Consider the following 20,906-nt stretch of genomic DNA (forward strand, 5'->3'; position numbering starts at 1 on the left):
GCACCAACTCCACGAACTCCTCGGTGACGGTCAATGTGTCATCAACTCCGCGGATGAAAATGGCCAGTTGTGCAACATCTGTAATGTCCGTGCTTTCATCAATTGCAACCGAAAACGCAATAAATGACTTTACTTTTTGCTTCAACTGGCTGTCCAAATCCACTGAAAGATCGGAAATCCTGTCTGCAACTGTGTTTCTTGTCAGGCTGATATTTGCAAAGCCTGGTGCTTTTCAGGGCACACAATCTCTGCTGCCTTCATCATGCATGTTTTTACAAATTCACCCTCACTAAATGGTTTTGAAGCCACTGCGATTTCATTAGCAATGAGGTAGCTAGCTTTCACTGCAGCGTCACTGATGTCTCGGCTGTGAGTAAACACAGACTGCTGTTTCTTCAGACCCACCAACAGTTCATTCACCTTCTCTCTTCTCCGCTGTCCTTGAAAGTTGTCATATTTGTCGGCATGAAGACTCACATAGTGGCGACGAAGGTTATATTCTTTCAGCACTGCAACATGCTGTGAACACACCAAACATACAGCTTTCCCATTCAATTCCGTGAATAAATAGAAGGATGACAATTTTTCTTGGAACACTCTGCACTCTGCGTCCACTTTTCTATTTTTTGACAGAGACATATTGGGGCAATGAGGGTGCCAAATCACATAATGTTAAAAGTAGAAGCCGTAATAAATATCGCGGGCAAAACAAAGTAGCTCATCCGGACTGGCTGCACTTGCTTGACCTATTTGCTCTGCCCCGGTATAAACAGTTTGCTTGCTTAACACAATTGCTATTGCGCCATCCAGTGGACACAATTGGAACAGCAGTTTATTTTATTGAAAAATTGCAGCTCATTTTTATACTTTACAAAATCATCTCGCGGGCGGATTAAACCCGTTTACGGGCTTGATCCGCCCACGGGCCGGACGTTGACACCCCTGCTCTACGTTTTTCTGAATCTCTCCACATTGCTTCACAGGCTAAATGTTCTTTTGAAGCTGCATGCTTATTTAAGACCTTGGCTGAAATCTCTTTTCCTGTCTCTCTACGTTTTTCTGAATCTCTCCACATTGCTTCACAGGCTAAATGTTCTTTTGAAGCTGCATGCTTATTTAAGCCCTTGCCTGTTCCAATTGCATGCTTCCAATCATTAAATCCCTTAATGGAGAAGTTCGCGTCCGATGATACAGATTTGAATTTCCTGCACGCATAACAAAATGCGGAGTCCTTTTCCACCAAGTACTCAAGCCAGTCCCTGTTCAAATACCAGCTAGAGGAAAATGATCGTTTTTTTTAACCAAACATTTTGACTGAATATTTCCTCAACACAACCTGTTTGGGTTTGTCCATGCCGAGGTCACTCATACCCACTGATTCAACAGGCAGTTGTGGCCCAAATGCTGCCCTTCCGGACTCCACGGAGCTACTAGCATCAGGCTCAGACTGTCGTCCAGGGTCTCCTTCTCCAACTACAACATCAGGAGGCGTCGGTGTCGTATCCAATTTGGCAGAGGAGACTGTTGGTGGGCTTTTCAACCACTTACGGATATATATGACGAACTGAAGCGAGTAAGCCGGCGAAAACTCATCCAGCTTTCAAAAATGCGCGGTAACTGTTGAGCGGCTACACTGACGTAGGATACGTCACGTACGTAGCCTAACTTTCTTTTTATTAAGGCCGTGATAGGCTGTTGCAGTGTAGATTCCCATCAATCAAACAAAATCACAACATTGTTTCTTTATATTTTTAATGTTTTAATGATAAAGAATGCAACATTAATGCAACACAAAATTAGCAACTATTATAATATATATATATATATTTTTTGTTGACATTTACATTTACATTTACGTCATTTAGCAGACGCTCTTATCCAGAGCGACTTACAAAATTGGTGCATTCACCTTACAGCCAGTGGGATAACCACTTTACAACACATTTTTTATTTTTATTTTTTTTGTGGGGTGAGGTAAGAGGTAAGGGGGGGTAGAAGGATTACTTTATCCTATCCCAGGTATTCCTTAAAGAGGTGGGGTTTCAAGTGTCTCCGGAAGGTGGTGAGGGACTCCGCCGTCCTGGCGTCGTGAGGGAGCTTGTTCCACCATTGGGGTGCCAGAGCAGCGGACAGTTTTGACTGGGCTGAGCGGGAACTATGCTTCTGCAGAGGTAGGGGAGCCAGCAGGCCAGAGGTGGATGAACGCAATGCCCTCGTTTGGGTGTAGGGACTGATCAGAGCCTGAAGGTACAGAGTTGTCGTTCCCCTCACAGCTCCGTAGGCAAGCACCATGGTCTTGTAGCAGATGCGAGCTTCAACTGGAAGCCAGTGGAGTGTGCGGAGGAGCGGGGTGACGTGAGAGAACTTGGGAAGGTTGAACACCAGATGGGCTGCGGCATTCTGGATGAGTTGTATGGTGTTTAATGGCACAGGCAGGGAGCCCAGCCAACAGCGAGTTGCAGTAATCCAGACGAGAGATGACAAGTGCCTGGATTAGGACCTGTGCTGCTTCCTGTGTAAGGCAGGGTCATACTCTCCGAATGTAGTAGAGCATGAACCTACAGGATCTGGTCACCGCCTTGATGTTAGCGGAGAACGACAGGGTGTTGTCCAGGGTCACGCCAAGGCTTTTTGCACTCTGGGAGGAGGACACAACAGAGTTGTCAACCGTGATGGCGAGATCATGGAACAGGCAGTCCTTCCCCGGGAGGTTCAGCTTGAGGTGGTGATCCGTCATCCACACTGATATGTCTGCCAGACATGCAGAGATGCGATTCGCAACCTGGTTATCAGAAGGGGGAAAGGAGAAGATTAGTTTTGTGTCGTCTGCGCAGCAATGATAGGAGAGGCCATGTGAGGATATGACAGAGCCAAGTGACTTGGTGTATAGCGAGAATAGAAGAGGGCCTAGAACTGAGCCCTGGGGGACACCAGTGGTGAGAGCATGTGGTGCGGCGACAGATTCTCGCCACGCCACTTGGTAGGAGCGACCTGTCAGGTAGGACGCAATCCAAGAGTGAGCCGCGCTGGAGATTTCCAACTCGGAGAGGGTGGAGAGGAGGATCTGATGGTTCACAGTATCAAAGGCAGCAGACAGGTCTAGAAGGACAAGAGCAGAGGAGAGAGAGTTAGCTTTGGCAGTGCGGAGAGCCTCCGTGACACAGAGAAGAGCAGTCTCAGTTGAATGACCAGTCTTGAAACCTGACTGGTTTGGATCAAGAAGGTCATTCTGAGAGAGATAGCAAGAGAGTTGGCTAAAGACGGCACGCTCAAGAGTTTTGGAGAGAAAAGAAAGAAGGGATACTGGTCTGTAGTTGTTGACATCGGAGGGATCGAGTTTTGGTTTTTTGAGAAGGGGTGCAACTCTCGCTCTCTTGAAGACGGAAGGGACATAGCCAGCGGTCAAGGATGAGTTGATGAGCGAGGTGAGGTAAGGGAGAAGGTCTCCGGAAATGGTCTGGAGAAGAGAGGAGGGGATAGGGTCAAGCGGGCAGGTTGTTGGGCGGCCGGACGTCACAAGTCGCAAGATTTCATCTGGAGAGAGAGGGGAGAAAGAAGTCAAAGCATAGGGTAGGGCAGTGTGAGCAGGACCAGCAGTGTCATTTGACTTAACAAACGAGGATCGGATGTCGTCAACCTTCTTTTTCAAAATGGTTGACGAAGTCATCCACAGAGAGGGAGGAGGGGGGGAGGATTCAGCAGGGAGGAGAATGTGGCAAAAGAGCTTCCTAGGGTTAGTGGCAGATGCTTGGAATTTAGAGTGGTAGATAGTGGCCTTAGCAGCAGAAACAGATGAAGAAAATGTAGAGAGGAGGGGAGTGAAAAGATGCCAGGTCCGCAGGGAGTCTAGTTTTCCTCCATTTCCGCTCAGCTGCCCGGAGCTCTGTTCTGTGAGCTCGCAATGAGTCATCAAGCCACGGAGCTGGAGGGGAGGACCGAGCCGGCCGGGAGGATAGGGGACATAGAGAGTCAAAGGATGCAGAAAGGGGAGGAGAGGAGGGTTGAGGAGGCAGAATCAGGAGATTGGAGGGAGAAGGATTGAGCAGAGGGAAGAGATGATAGGATGGAGGAGGAGAGAGTAGCGGAAGAGAGAGAGCGAAGGTTGCGACGGCGCATTACCATCTGAGTAGGGGCAGAGTGAGTAGTGTTGGAGGAGAGCGAGAGAGAAAAGGATACAAAGTAGTGGTCGGAGACATGGAGGGGAGTTGCAGTGAGATTAGTAGAAGAACAGCATCTAGTAAAGATGAGGTCAAGCGTATTGCCTGCCTTGTGAGTAGGGGGGGACGGTGAGAGGGTGAGGTCAAAAGAGGAGAGGAGTGGAAAGAAGGCAGAGAGAAATGCGTCAAAGGTTGACGTAGGGAGGTTAAAGTCACCCAGAACTGTGAGGGGTGAGCCATCCTCAGGAAAGGAACTTATCAAGGCGTCAAGCTCATTGATGAACTCTCCAAGTGAACCTGGAAGGCGATAAATTATAAGGATGTTAAGCTTGAATGGGCTAGTGACTGTGACAGCATGGAATTCAAATGAGGAGATAGACAGATGGGTCAGGGGAAAAAGAGAGAATGTCCACTTGGCAGAGATGAGGATTCCTGTGCCACCACCCCGCTGACCAGATGCTCTCGGGGTATGCAAGAACACATGGTCAGACGAGGAGAGAGCAGTAGGAGTAGCAGTGTTTTCAGTGGTAATCCATGTTTCCGTCAGCGCCAAGAAGTCGAGGGACTGGAGGGTAGCATAGGCTGAGATGAACTCTGCCTTGTTGGCCGCAGAACGGCAGTTCCAGATGCTGCCGGAGACCTGGAACTCCACGTGGGTCGTGCGCGCAGGGACCACCAGGTTAGAGTGGCAGCAGCCACGCGGTGTGAGGCGTTTGTATAGCCTGTGCAGAGAGGAGAGAACAGGGATAGACAGACGCATAGTTGACAGGCTACAGAAAATGGCTACAATAATGCAAAGGAGATCGGAATGAAATTAACTAAACATCTGGGAAAGCGAGAGAGCGGGGCCTCCTTCACTTACGTTTCACTGAAATATAACTCTCCCAACTTCCACCTCAGAAAGTTCCACCTCACTTTTTAAGAGATCTGTGCCTCAAGTGGGGGGTGCCAAGCATTTTTGGGGGCGGGCCTGGCCCCCTATGGCCCGCCCATAGCGACGGGTGTGGTCCTCTTAAGCACGTTATTTCAATATTTCCTAGCTCTGAATTGACGCAGGTTACACTTTTGCAAAGCTACTCGGTTAAAAATAAGAGCATGAATGACAATAAAGGTATGACTTGAATTATATGCATAATGATGTAGAAACAATATCGCTCAGCGTGGAAACTTTTGGTGGGGGGGAAGTAGCCTTTATAAGTCTCCATGGCGGGTAAAGACCATCACTTCGTTGTCTTGTTGGGAATAGTAATAATTCATGACAGTACGCATTGTAATAGTGTAACAGTTGTTTTTCATTTTATTTCTCACATTAAACAGACATTTGAGAAGGATTTGAGAAGCGAATTGCTTGCAGTTGTACCTATGACGCACAGACACACTAAAGCTGTACAGTGTAGTTAGAAAAGTCAATTTACATTATTTGCAGATGTGTTCCCTTTTATTTACAAATCGAAAAATGTAACATTTGAAATGAATGTGGCAGAACAGTTAAGCATAGAGTTCCTGTGGGAGTCTTCTCCTTCAGTCTTTTTGCCTCCTATGCCTCGTTTCCCATTAGATGGGATTTTCCCAATGACAACTTCACCTGAGACAGCCACTATCCAGTGTCATGTGTTGCTGAATTACAGATCTCGCTATCCCAATGTCGCTGCTGTCCATGGTGCTGAAATATCCAATCTCGGCTATTTGCATACATAGGACCATCCACACTTGACACCACACACACAAGTTAATGCTTTTTCTCTCACACACTTTTGAACATTGCACAACCTGCAACAAGACACTGAAACAACACTTAATTTCAAGTTTGTTTCTTTCTGAATAAAGATGAAATCAATGTGTGGAAGGAGATTGGACAATATATAGGCATTCTCTATAGCTGTTTTTGACTGGAGCATGATCAGATTGCTTTGTTTGAGCCAGAATGGAAATTTGGTCTGAGAAACGACGCCCATTATAGCATGACTATTTCAGACAGAATTAACTTTATGTTATATGTACAAATATAAATAAGGCAATGTTTATATGACCCCCTTTCAAACAGTCACTTATTTATCACTTTCTTGCAGATATACAGTGCATTCAGAAAGTATTCATACCCCTTAACTTATTCCACATGTTGTTTTCTTACAGCCTGAATTCAAAATGGATTCAATTATAATATTTTCTCTCACGCAGCTACACACAATACCCCATAATGACAAAGTGAAAACACGCTTTTGAAATTTTTGCAAATGTATTGGAAATTACATACAGAAATATCTCATTTACATAAGTATTCCCACCCCTGAGTCGATTAAAGCTGTGTCTTTATGGGTAAATCTCCAAGAGCTTTGCACAACTGGATTGTAAAATATATGCAATATACATTATATAGAGAGCCATTTTTTTTTTGCCATAGGTTTTCAAGCCGAATTAAGTCAAAACTGTAACTAAGCCACTCAGAAACATTCAATGTCGTCTTGGTAAGCAACTCCAGTGAATATTTGGCCTTGTGTTTTAGGTTATTGTCCTGCTGAAGAGGGAATTTGTCTCCCAGTGTCTGTTGGAAAGCAGACTGAACCAGGTTTTCCTCTAGGAATCTGCCTGTACTTAGCTCTATGCCGTTTATTTTTATCCTAAAAAGTATCTAGTCCTTGCCAATGACATGCATACACATAACATGATGCAGCCACCACCATGCTTGGAAATATGAAGAGTGGTACTCAGTGATGTGTTGTGTTGGATTTGCCCAAAACATTACGCTTTGTATTCAGGGCATAAAGTTCATTTCTTTGCCACATTATTTGCAGTTTTACTTTAGTGCCTGATTGCAAACACAATGCATGTACAGGTTTCCTTCTTTTACATTTACATTTTAGTCATTTAGCAGACGCTCTTATCCAGAGCGACTTACAGTTAGTGAGTGCATACTCTGTCAATTAGGTTAGTATTGTGGAGTAACTACAATGTTGATGATTCATCCTCAGTTTTCTCCTATCAAAGCAGCTGTTTTAAAGTCACCATTGGCCTCATGGTGAAATCCCTGAGCGTTTTCCTTCCTCTCTGGCAGCTGAGTTAGGATGGACACCTGTATTTTTGTGGTGACTGGGTGTATTGATACACCATCCAAAGCGTAATTAATACCTTCACCATGCTCAAAGGAATATTCAATGTCTGCTTTTTTTGTACCCATCTACCAAAAGGTGCCCTTCTTTGCGAGGCATTGGAAAACCTCCCTGGTCTTCATGGTTGAATCTATGTTTGAAATTCACTGCTGGACTGAGGGACCTTATAGATAATTGTATGTGTGGGGTACAGAGATTATGTAGTCGTTCAAAAATCACTATTATTGCACACATAGTGAGTCCATCTAACTGATTATGTGACTTGTTAAGCACATTTTTACTCCTGAGCTTATTTAGGCTTGCCATAACAAAGGGGTTGAAAACTAATTGATTAGACTACTAGATACTAGACTCTGTCAATATGTTTTTGGAAGTGGCTTTGCATTTCTTGCATACACATCACATTTATGTAAGGATTATGACGACCTTCTAAAAGGACAAAGCTGTTTATGTGTGTTCCCTTGTCTCCACTGTTACCACACAGAAGAAAACTGACAAACAGGGAGGGGCTACCTAAACTTGTCCAACAATAAACTCCTGTTTTTGTTTTCTGTTGTAAAAAGTTTTGCTACGGTGTGCACTAATGAATACAACCCTGAAAATGTAATCTGTAGGCCACCATTCACAAAATATTCCTGACTCCTAGTGGTTCATTTTGCCAACACAACCAAGCTCTCTAGGCTACTGTATTCTATAAATGTTGTCAATCATTGTCACGTGGTTAATAAAACAATCTGAACAAAAATATAAACGCAACATACAAAAATGTCAACGATTTGAATGATTTACAGTTCATATAAGGAAATCAGTCAATTGAAATACATTCATTAGGCCCTAATCTATAGATTTCACATAACTGGGAATACAGATATACATCTGTTTTTCACAGATACCTTTAAAACAAAGTAGGGGCATGGATCAGAAAACTAGTCAGTATCTGGTGTGACCACCATTTGCCTCATGCAACACGACACATCTCTTTCGCATAAAGTTGATCAGGCTGTTTTATTTATTTTATTTTTTTAGGGCGTAGATCAGCTTTAATATTGCAGATAGATTGTAACTTCCATCAATGTAATTGTTTGCATCACTTCCAATCCCCCATGTTTTTTTCCCGCAAATATATATACATATACATACATACACATACAGTGCCTTGCAAAAGTAATGATCCCCCTTGGCGTTTTTCCTATTTTGTTGCATTACAAACTGTAATTTTTATAGATTTTTATTTGGATTTCATGTAATGGACATACACAAAATAGTCCAAATTGGTGAAGTGAAATGAAAGTGTTTCACAAAAGTCTAAAAATAGACTTGTGGAGGTCTACAATTCTTTTTCTGAGTTCTTGGCTGATTTCTTTTGATTTTCCCATGATGTCAAGCAAGGAGGCACTGAGTTTGAAGGTAGGCCTTGAAATACATCCACAGGTACACCTCCAATTGACTCAAATGATGTCAATTAGCCTATCAGAAGCTTCTAAAGCCATGACATCATTTTCTGGAATTTTCCAAGCTGTTTAAAGGCACAGTCAACTTAGTGTATGTAAACTTCTGACCCACTGGAATTGTGAAACAGTGAATTATAAGTGAAATAATCTCTGTAAACAATTGTTGGAAAAATTACTTGTGTCATGCACAAAGTAGATGTCCTAACCGACTTGCCAAAACTATAGTTTGTTAACAATACATTTGTGGAGTGGTTGAAAAAATAGTTTTAATGACTCCAACCTAAGTGTATGTAAACTTCTGACTTCAACTGTATTTGTGATTCGACATTCTCATAATGAGGGAGGGATTCATCAATAATGGACCACAGAGGAGCTGCAAAATAAATGTATGTTTGGTGTAAATGTCTCTGGTGCAACTATATGGTAGTTGAGGCTCTCAGATGGCTGTATCTGCAACCACAGAGTATAAAGCCCAACTGGACGAGGATCAGTTAAGCCAGGAATGTCCATACAGCTTGCGGGCCAAAACAGCTCGCGGGCCAAAACAACTGGAATCTTGGAACTGGGAAATGTCAGACTTCAGTGAGTTCAAGACAACTGGGAAAAAACGAGCTCCGACTGGGAAAATAAGTTTTGAACAGTCATCCAACTCGGAATTCCAAGTCGGGAACTCAGGCCTCTTTCTAGAGCTCTGACCTGAAGATCACTAACGTCATGATTCGACCTTGAGTTCGCAGTTTTCTTGAAAACACCATAAATATAGAGAATGCCAGACTTGGTGACAAAATTTGCCCATTGAAGACCGCCGCGGCACCTTCCTGTTCAAGTGAGCACAGCACAACAAGGTGAGTCCAAAAATGTATTGTATGCTGCTGCGTAAATGCTGTAAAATGTGCCTCACCCTAAAAATGTGCCTCACCCTAAAAACTTGGTCCCCTTTCCACTCATAATTTAGCCTACTGTTCTGACTTGGTGTTTGTAGCCTACAGCCTGTTTTAGAGAAATGTCATCTTCGAATATTGTAAGAGCTTTCATTGTCTGCTTATATGCCCCCTTTATTTATCCTATGGTTCTGACTTGGTTTACAGGTAGAATACTGTAAGAACGGCCCATGTTCTGAATTCTGTCGCTGTATATTTCAAAAGTGCTGAACAAATAGTTATATTGACTACGTCCGTCCTAGCTCGCTCATTAATGTCTTAATCGAAATTATGGATTGCCTCTTATCTGCTCGTTGTCCCCTTATGCTATAGTTTGTACATCTCAATTGTCAGTAGAAACCACATTTGTTTAAGCAAGTCAGCCATATCAGCTATGTTTTTTTGAAAGGCAGTAAATGAGGCTGAATGAACTGTTTAGCTGCCAGACAAGGCTCAGCTGATATCCAGGTATAACAGTGGTAAGGTGTTGAGACTGCTGTTGGGACAGCTTTATGTAGGCCCTAACAGTTTTTGGGCACCGTTTGTCACTGTTATAGTATTGTTTAGTGTTGTGTTGTGTTGTGTAGTGGCTTTGCTGGAATGCAGCCAAAAAAAATTGGGTGGAGTTTGCTCCACCAAGATTTACATGCTAAAATCGCCACTGGGCTCACAAGACAACAACCTCTGTCATACAGTAGTTGTTAACATGTTATTTATGTTTCCCCATCTAGGCTGATGAATTTGTGCAGAAACTGCTGAATGGTTTCAGGTAGGAGTGAACCAGGAAGGATAGCCATTACTGCACATCTTGTTACAAGAGACCGCTAAATGTGTTTGTCAGCAAAGGTACATGATCATTGTTTTGAATAACCGTTATTGGGTCATTGTAAGTCCATTGTGTTTAACTATTGTGTAAATCTATAGATTTCTGGCACAAAATGACTGTAATGGATGAGGTTACTCTCCCCTTACTATGTAAACACTTTGAGCATCCGGAAAACTGCTATATCAATCGATCAAGATCAAAGTGACATAAAATATGCACATTGTTGACACCATTATAAAGTGTTGTTTGCAATATTGTTAAATCTCTGTGGCAGGAATGGTACTTGTAGTTTGGTGCACCTTTTGTGAGTGCGAGACAGAGCAGGAAACTTTGATTCATTTTGGACTATGGCCCGCAGATGGCCATCCCCCCTCAGCCTGATGGAACACTTGTCAGCTCTCCAACTAGAGTGTGCGGTCTCACTGAGAGGAATAACCACGGCCATTCAAGATACATTTTATCCATCTAAGGTATGTCATAACTATGGTACATACAGTGAGGGAAAAAAGTATTTGATCCCCTACTGATTTTGTACGTTTGCCCACTGACAAAGAAATTATCAGTCTATAATTTAAATGGTAGGTTTATTTGAACAGTGAGAGACAGAATAACAACAACAAAATCCAGAAAAACGCATGTCAAAAATGTTATAAATTGATTTGCATTTTAATGAGGGAAATAAGTATTTGACCCCCTCTCAATCAGAAAGATTTCTGGCTCCCAGGTGTCTTTTATACAGGTAACGAGCTGAGATTAGGAGCACACTCTTAAAGGGAGTGCTCCTAATCTCAGCTTGTTACCTGTATAAAATACACCATCCACAGAAGCAATCAATCAATCAGATTCCAAACACTCCACCATGGCCAAGACCAAAGAGCTCTCCAAGGATGTCAGGGACAAGATTGTAGACCTACACAAGGCTGGAATGGGCTACAAGACCATCGCCAAGCAGCTTGGTGAGAAGGTGGCAACAGTTGGTGCGATTATTCGCAAATGGAAGAAACACAAAATAACTGTCAATCTCCCTCGGCCTGGGGCTGCATGCAAGATCTCACCTCGTGGAGTTGCAATGATCATGAGAACGGTGAGGAATCAGCCCAGAACTACACGGTAGGATCTTGTCAATGACCTCAAGGCAGCTGGGACCATTGTCACCAAGAAAACAATTGGTAACACACTACGCCATGAAGGACTGAAATCCTGCAACGCCCACAAGGTCCCCCTGCTCAAGAAAGCACATATACAGGCCCGTCTGAAGTTTGCCAATGAACATCTGAATGATTCAGAGGAGAACTGGGTGAAAGTGTTGTGGTCAGATGAGACCAAAATCGAGATCTTTGGCATCAACTCAACTCGCCGTGTTTGGAGGAGGAGGAATGCTGCCTATGACCCCAAGAACACCATCCCCACCGTCAAACATGGAGGTGGAAACATTATGCTTTGGGGGTGTTTTTCTGCTAAGGGGACAGGACAACTTCACCGCATCAAAGGGACGATGGACGGGGCCATGTACCGTCAAATCTTGGGTGAGAACCTCCTTCCCTCAGCCAGGGCATTGAAAATGGGTCGTGGATGGGTATTAACCATCTCTGCAGCACTCCACCAATCAGGCCTTTATGGTAGAGTGGCCAGACGGAAGCCACTCCTCATTAAAAGGCACATAACAGCCGCTTGGAGTTTGCCAGAAGGCACCTAAAGGACTCTCAGACCATGAGAAACAAGATTCTCTGGTCTGATGAAACCAAGATTGAACTCTTTGGCCTGAATGCCAAGCGTCACGTCTGGAGGAAACCAGGCACCATCCCTACGGTAAAGCATAGTGGTGGCAGCATCATGCTGTGGGGATGTTTTTCAGTGGCAGGGACTGGGAGACTAGTCATGATCAAGGGAAAGATGAACGGAGCAAAGTACAGAGAGATCCTTGATGAAAACCTCATACTGGGGCAAAGGTTCACCTTCCAACAGGACAACAACCCTGCGCACACAGCCAAGACAACGCAGGAGTGGCTTCGCTGTTACATCCAATGCCTGTTTGCCTGAGGCTGATGCCACGCAGGTGATTGTACGCGTGTACATATGCATATACACACACTCTCATTCAAACGCACACACGGGCACATACACGGACACACACACACACTACACACATGTAAACAGTACCATACATGTACTCAAACTTATTCAGTTGGCCTTGCTGTTATGATTTTTCTTGTCCTTGATGTCTTTTGTTTTTTGCATTGTTGTTTTCCTATTTTTTCTCTTTTGTTCATTTTGTTGGCTGTTGGTGCATTGGGAGATGGGGGCTTGGGGGGGTCTCGGATGGTTGAGGGCAGCTCTCTGGGAACTGTGGGGGGGATCTTGGAGGGCTGGTGACCTGGCGGTTGGGAGATTGGGCCCTTGAGCAGGATATTGACCCTGGTTGCTTCTGTAGGTCACTCTGGATGGGAGTCTGTTAGATGACTCAATGTAATGTAAATGTTGAGCAGCTTCACTGCAAGTAGATTGTATGTTTTAATAATCAATAAAAAAAATAAAAAAGGCGTGGCCTCGGGACAAGTCTCTGAATGTCCTTGCGTGGCCCAGCCAGAGCCCGGACTTGAACCCGATCAAACATCTCTGGAGAGACCTGAAAATAGATGTGCAGCGACGCTCCCCATCCAACCTGACAGAGCTTGAGAGGATCTGCAGAGAATAATGGGAGAAACTCCCCAAATACAGGTGTGCCAAGCTTGTAGCGTCATACCCAAGAAGACTCGAGGCTGTAATTGCTGACAAAGGTACGTCAACAAAGCACTGAGTAAAGGGTCTGAATACTTATGTAAATGTGATATTTCAGTTTTGTATTTTTAATAAATTGTCAAAAATATCTAAAAAACGTTTTTGCTGTGTCTTTGCTGTGTCATTGTGTGTAGTTTGATGACTAAAAAAACAAACAATTTAATCCATGTTAGAATAAGGCTGTAACGTAACAAAATGTGGAAAAAGTGAATGGGTCTGAATACTTTTCAAATGCACTGTAGGTTGTGTGCTCAGTGGTGCCGCAGACTTTGCATGGGGGACTTGGCTGGACCTGGCGTGAGGGACTTGACTGGAGTTCGCGTGAGCGTGGTGGCTGTTCAGGCTGGGCTTGGTGTGACAGAGAAGCGGTGTACAGTGAGAGGACTCATGTCCAACATGCCAACCACATGGCGAAGGCCTGGTTCCTCTCTGGTGAGACTGGTTGGATGGGCCAGTGGTTGAGCTGGAGTATCGAAGGAGCACTGAGACTGGTGAATACATCAAGAGGGCTGACGTGGCTCACTGTGATGGAGAATGGGCTGGCTGACTGCTGCTGGGCTTTGACTGCATGCTGACAGCGGCACTGCGTATTGAGCTTGAGCTTTGTCTCTCCTCAGATCCCTCTGATGGCCATCCAAATGTCCCTGGACCTCTGATGCGGTCCACTCCTCAGCAGGCTTAAACTGGAAAGAGAGGGTGAGCTTGAGGCTGGACAGTGGGAGATGAACATCATAACAAGGTCAGCACTGGATTCATCAACATTCTTACCCCGCCTGCGTAGACACCCATCAGCAACATCAATGGCCTTATTCAGACGGATCCAGTAATCCATCGCACTCTCACCAGCTTTCAGTTTGGTGCTGCAAAAGTCTGCCATAGGCATACTGGAGAATGTCAGTTCACTGAAATGTCTCTTAAGGATGTCAAACAGAGCAGTGGGTTTCTTGTCAGAGCTCAACTCATGGTTACTGTGTCGTGACGCCTTCACCACATCTCGTGCTTTACCAGTGAGTCTACTCTGTATGACATTAAACATCTCACCTTCAGCGCAATTCACTCTGCACAGGTAGCCCGTCATCATCTCTTCCCACTCATGGATGGAGAACTGATCTGTGTGATCACTTCTAAAGAACGGTGGTGGTTATATGTCTGACTGGACAATCACATTCAGCTTCGATACATCAGCACACTGTGACTGGTGGCTGGGACTGGAAGGCTGGGGCTGATTATCACTAGGCTGGTGCATGGTGTGGATACTGGCAGTGATAGACTCACCAGTCTGTTTGGCTAGGTCAGAAATCATACCGCTGTGTGCCTCTGTAGTAATGACCTGGTTAGCAGGGTGAGGGTCTGTGTGTGTATATGAAGTGGAACTAGCAGCTGGACCAACTGGGGAATCTAACACTGACTGGTTAACTGTGTCATCATGATCCCCCTCAAATGGGGCTACTAGTCTACCCCTCCCATACCCAGATGTAACAACTGGACGACCTCTCCCATACCCCTGACGTGTTCTGATTATCAGGGCTCAGCTCGTAAGTGTCACTGGAATAGTACATGATGGAAACAATGCCTATTCATAACATACCATTTTTTTTAAAGGATAGAAAAAAAAGTTTGAATAAAGCAAAACACCCAAAACTGTTCGTAGATCAGAAATGAAATACTCCGAATGCACATTCACATGCAAAAACATTCAGAAATTAAACTGAAATAGTCTTGAAAACTGCAGTGATAAAATATCTCTTACACTGTAGATCAATAACTTCCATTAAAAAAAGACAGGGGATATAACAATAATGAATGACAATGTAATACAAATGCAATTTACATTATGAAAGACAAATGTACTGTATAGGCTAGCGAAGTTTCTCAATAACAGCCAGGTGTTACATACAGTACAGTACATGACGTGCACTTACAAACTAACAGTTAAACATCATCAACATAACTTGACAAACAAAAACACATCACATACCTGATAATGACAGGAAAAACTTCCATGAACAAATCCTGCTGCCCTAATACGCCAAACTCCTCTGCAAAGTACAAATTAACAAAGAGATGGGACATGAATAGCCATGCTAGCCCAATGACAACATGTAGCCTACAGTAGAAAGTACAGTAGCTAGCTAGCATTTACAGCATTCACAAATCAACAGATAAAAAGTTCATGAATATCCCAATATATTGGTGGGAGACCGTTATAAAACACTGTCAGTGACCATATAAACTAATTATAAGTGTTTTAACATATAGGATTGATTATGATTTCATGGGACAATTTTTCAATAACCTACCTCTTCCACATCGGTACAGCAGACAGTGAAGAGGAAAGGGGGGAAGGGGATGTTTATGAGGGGGAATGCAGAAGGAGAAGGAAGTATGCAACATTAAAAAGGGCACTTACAACAACAAAATGAATAATATCAGGAATGGGAACTGTTCAGATTGTGTAATTATACAACATGAAATTCAACACTTGTTACACTCAGTAGTGTGTTGTATTGGATTTGCCCCAAACATAACGCTTTGTATTCAGGAGAAAAACACTTTACTTGACACCCAGTATCATGTCACAACAGCTGACATAACTTGTCATAACCTCTCATAATACTTTCATGACACGCATATTTAGACCTGTTGTGACATTTATTGTGTTATTTTATGGCTGGTTACGACACCTACAGTGGGGGAAAAAAGTATTTAGTCAGCCACCAATTGTGCAAGTTCTCCCACTTAAAAAGATGAGAGAGGCCTGTAATTTTCAACATAGGTACATGTCAACTATGACAGAGAAAATGAGAAAAAAAAATCCAGAAAATCACATTGTAGGATTGTTAATGAATTTATTTGCAAAGTATGGTGGAAAATAAGTATTTGGTCAATAACAAAAGTTTCTCAATACTTTGTTATATACCCTTTGTTGGCAATGACACAGGTCAAACGTTTTCTGTAAGTCTTCACAAGGTTTCACACACTGTTGCTGGTATTTTGGCCCATTCCTCCATGCAGATCTCCTCTAGAGCAGTGATGTTTTGGGGCTGTCGCTGGGCAACACAGACTTTCAACTCCCTCCAAAGATTTTCTATGGGGTTGAGATCTGGAGACTGGCTAGGCCACTCCAGGACCTTGAAATGCTTCTTACGAAGCCACTCCTTCGTTGCCCGTGTGGTGTGTTTGGGATCATTGTCATGCTGAAAGACCCAGCCACGTTTCATCTTCAATGCCCTTGCTGATGGAAGGAGGTTTTCACTCAAAATCTCACGATACATGGCCCCATTCATTCTTTCCTTTACACGGATCAGTCGTCCTGGTCCCTTTGCAGAAAAACAGCCCCAAAACATGATGTTTCCACCCCCATGCTTCACAGTATGTATGGTGTTCTTTGGATGCAACTCAGCATTCTTTGTCCTCCAAACACAACGAGTTGAGTTTTTACCAAAAAGTTATATTTTGGTTTCATCTGACATTCTCCCAATCCTCTTCTGGATCATCCAAATGCACTCTAGCAAATTTCAGATGGGCCTGGACATGTACTGGCTTAAGCATGGGGACACGTCTGGCACTGCAGGATTTGAGTCCCTGGCGGCGTAGTGTGTTACTGATGGTAGGCTTTGTTACTTTGGTCCCAGCTCTCTGCAGGTCATTCACTAGGTCCCCCGTGTGGTTCTGGGATTTTTGCTCACCGTTCTTATGATCATTTTGACCCCACGGGGTGAGATCTTGCGTGGAGCTCCAGATCGAGGGAGATTATCAGTGGTCTTGTATGTCTTCCATTTCCTAATAATTGCTCCCACAGTTGATTTCTTCAAACCAAGCTGCTTACCTATTGCAGATTCAGTCTTCCCAGCCTGGTGCAGGTCTACAATTTTGTTTCTGGTGTCCTTTGACAGCTCTTTGGTCTTGGCCATAGTGGAGTTTGGAGTGTGACTGTTTGAGGTTGTGGACAGGTGTATTTTATACTGATAACAAGTTCAAACAGGTGCCATTAATACAGGTAATGAGTGGAGGACAGAGGAGCCTCTTAAAGAAGAAGTTACAGGTCTGTGAGAGCCAGAACTCTTGCTTGTTTGTAGGTGAACAAATACTTATTTTCCACCATAATTTGCAAATAAATTCATAAAAAATCCTACAATGTGATTTTCTGGATTTTTCTTTCTCATTTTGTCTGTCATAGTTGACGTGTACCTATGATGAAAATTACAGGCCTCTCTCATCTTTTTAAGTGGGAGAACTTGCACAATTGGTGGCTGACTAAATACTTTTTTTCCCCACTGTACATAGGAGTGTAAAAACCCACAAAACCTACCACACATGGCAAAACATTCCATTACACCATAACATACGTGTCAACAGTATGTTTATGTTATATATATACAGTGAGGGAAAAAAAAGTATTTGATCCCCTGCTGATTTTGTATGTTTGCCCACTGACAAAGACATGATCAGTCTATAATTTTAATGGTAGGTTTATTTGAACAGTGAGAGACAAACAACAACAAAATCCAGAAAAACGCATCAAAAATGTTATAAATTGATTTGCATTTTAATGAGGGAAATAAGTATTTGACCCCTCTGCAAAACATGACTTAGTACTTGGTGGCAAAACCCTTGTTGGCAATCACAGAGGTCAGACGTTTCTTGTTGTTGGCCACCAGGTTTGCACACATCTCAGGAGGGATTTTGTCCCACTCCTCTTTGCAGATCTTCTCCAAATCATTAAGGTTTCGAGGCTGACGTTTGGCAACTCGAACCTTCAGCTCCCTCCACAGATTTTCTATGGGATTAAGGTCTGGAGACTGGCTAGGCCACTCCAGGACCTTAATGTGCTTCTTCTTGAGCCACTCCTTTGTTGCCTTGGCTGTGTGTTTTGGGTCATTGTCATGCTGGAATACCCATCCACGACCCATTTTCAAGGTTCTCACCCACGATTTGACGGTACATGGCCCCGTCCATCGTCCCTTTGATGCAGTGAAGTTGTCCTGTCCCCTTAGCAGAAAAACACCCCCAAAGCATAATGTTTCCACCTCCAAGTTTGACGGTGGGGATGGTGTTCTTGGGGTCATAGGCAGCATTCCTCCTCCTCCAAACACTGCGAGTTGAGTTGATGCCAAAGAGCTCGATTTTGGTCTCATCTGACCACAACACTTTCACCCAGTTCTCCTCTGAATCATTCAGATGTTCATTGGCAAACTTCAGACAGGCCTGTATATGTGCTTTCTTGAGCAGGGGGACCTTGCGGGCGCTGCAGGATTTCAGTCCTTCACTGCGTAGTGTGTTACCAATTGTTTTCTTGGTGACTATGGTCCCAGCTGCCTTGAGATCATTGACAAGATCCTCCCGTGTAGTTCTGGGCAGATTCCTCACCGTTCTCATGATCATTGCAACTCCAGGAGGTGAGATCTTGCATGGAGCCCCAGGCCGAGGGAGATTGACAGTTCTTTTGTGTTTCTTCCATTTGCGAATAATCGTACCAACTGTTGTCACCTTTTCACCAAGCTGCTTGGCGATGGTCTTGTAGCCCATACCAGCCTTGTGTAGGTCTACAATCTTGTCCCTGACATCCTTGGAGAGCTCTTTGGTCTTAGCCATGGTGGAGAGTTTGGAATCTGATTGACTGATTGCTTCTGTGGACAGGTGTCTTTTATACAGGTAACAAACTGAGATTAGGGGCACTCCCTTTAAGAGTGTGCTCCTAATCTCAGCTCGTTACCTGTATAAAAGACACCTAGGAGCCAGAAATCTTTCTGATTGAGAGGGGGTCAAATACTTATTTCCCTCATTAAAATGCAAATCAATTTATAACATTTTTGACATGCGTTTTTCTGGATTATTTTGTTGTTATTCTGTCTCTCACTGTTAAAATAAACGTACCATTAAAATTATAGACTGATCATTTCTTTGTCAGTGGGCAAACGTACAAAATCAGCAGGGGATCAAATACTTTTTTCCCTCACTGTATATATATATTTTTATTGACTATATTAAATTGTAATTGCACACACATTGATGTCGGACATGCACCTACCCTAATGCTCTGTTGCTGATGACTTGGATGAAGGCAGGAGCAGATTTCAGGAGCTGGACAAGACACCATCTTTTTGACTGATGACTGTTGGCAATATATGTCACAACAGGTGTAAATATATGGGTCATGACAGTGTTATGACATATTATTACATGGTTATGACTGTAACCATGTATGAGTAACGTGCTCAATTATTTAGCCGCCAATGGATCGTGGTATATGAATGTGTCCATATGGCAGAGTCTGGTGCTCTCGCATTAGATTAATTTTAACTTTTAGATTTGTATCTATACTGAACAAAAATATAAACGCAACATGTAAAGTGTTGGTCCCAAGTTTCATGAGCTGAAATGAAAGATCCCAGACATTTTTCATACGTACAAAAAGCGTATTTTCTCTACAATTTGGAGCACAAAATTGTTTACATCCCTGTTGGTGAGCATTTCTCCTTTGCCAAGGTAATCCATCCACCTGACAGGTGTGGCATATCAAGAAGCTGATTAAACAACCTGATCATTACACAGGTCCACCTTGTGCTGGGGACAATAAAAGGTCACTCTAAAATGTACAGTTTTGTCACATAAAAAAATGCCACAGATGTCTCAAGTTTTGAGGGAGCGTGCAATTGGCATGCTGACTGCAGGAATGTCCACCAGAGCTGTTACCAGAAAATTGAATGTTCATTTCTCTACCATTAGCCGCCTCCACGTCGTTTTATAGAATTTGCAAGTACACCCAACCGGCCTCACAACCGCAGACCATGTGTAACCACGCCAGCTCAGGACCTCCACATCCGGCTTCTTCACCTGCGGGATCGTCTGAGACCAGCCACCCAGACAGCTGATGAAACTGTGGTGTGCACAACCAAATAACTGTAAGAAACCGTCTCAGGGAATCTCACATGCGTGCTCGTCATCCTCACCAGGGTCTTGACCTGACTGCAGTTTGGCGTCGTAACCGACTTCAGTGGGCAAATGCTCACCTTCGATTGCTACTGGCATGCTGGAGAAGTGTGCTCATCACGGATCAATCCCGGTTTCAACTGTAACGGACAGATGGCAGCCGTGTGAGCGAGCGGTTTGCTGATGTTAACTTTGTGAACGGTGGGGTTATGGTATGGGCAGGCATAAGCTATGGAAAACGAACACAATGCATTCTATCGATGGCAATTTGAATGCACAGAGATACCGTGACGAGATCCTGAGGCCCATTATCATGCCATTCATCCGCGGCCATCACCTCACGTTTCAGCATGATAATGCACAGCCCCATGTCGCAAGGATCTGTACACAATTCCTGCAAGATGAAAATGTCCCAGTTCTTCCATGGTCTGCATACTCACCAGACATGTCATCCATTGAGCATGTTTTGGATCGGCGTGTACGACAGCGTGTTCCAGTTCCCGCCAATATCCAGCAACATCGCACAGACATTGAAGAGGAGTGGGACAACATTCAACAGGTCACGATCAACAGCCTGATCAACTCTATGCGAAGGAGATGTCGCACTGCATGAGGCAAATGGTGGTAACACCAGATATTGACTGGTTTTATGATCCACGCCCCTACTTTTTTTTAAAGGTATCTGTGACCAACACATGCATATCTGTATTCCCAGTCATGTGAAATCCATAGAT

Source organism: Coregonus clupeaformis, chromosome 1 (assembly GCF_020615455.1).
Source record: "Coregonus clupeaformis isolate EN_2021a chromosome 1, ASM2061545v1, whole genome shotgun sequence".
NCBI lineage: Eukaryota > Metazoa > Chordata > Actinopteri > Salmoniformes > Salmonidae > Coregonus > Coregonus clupeaformis.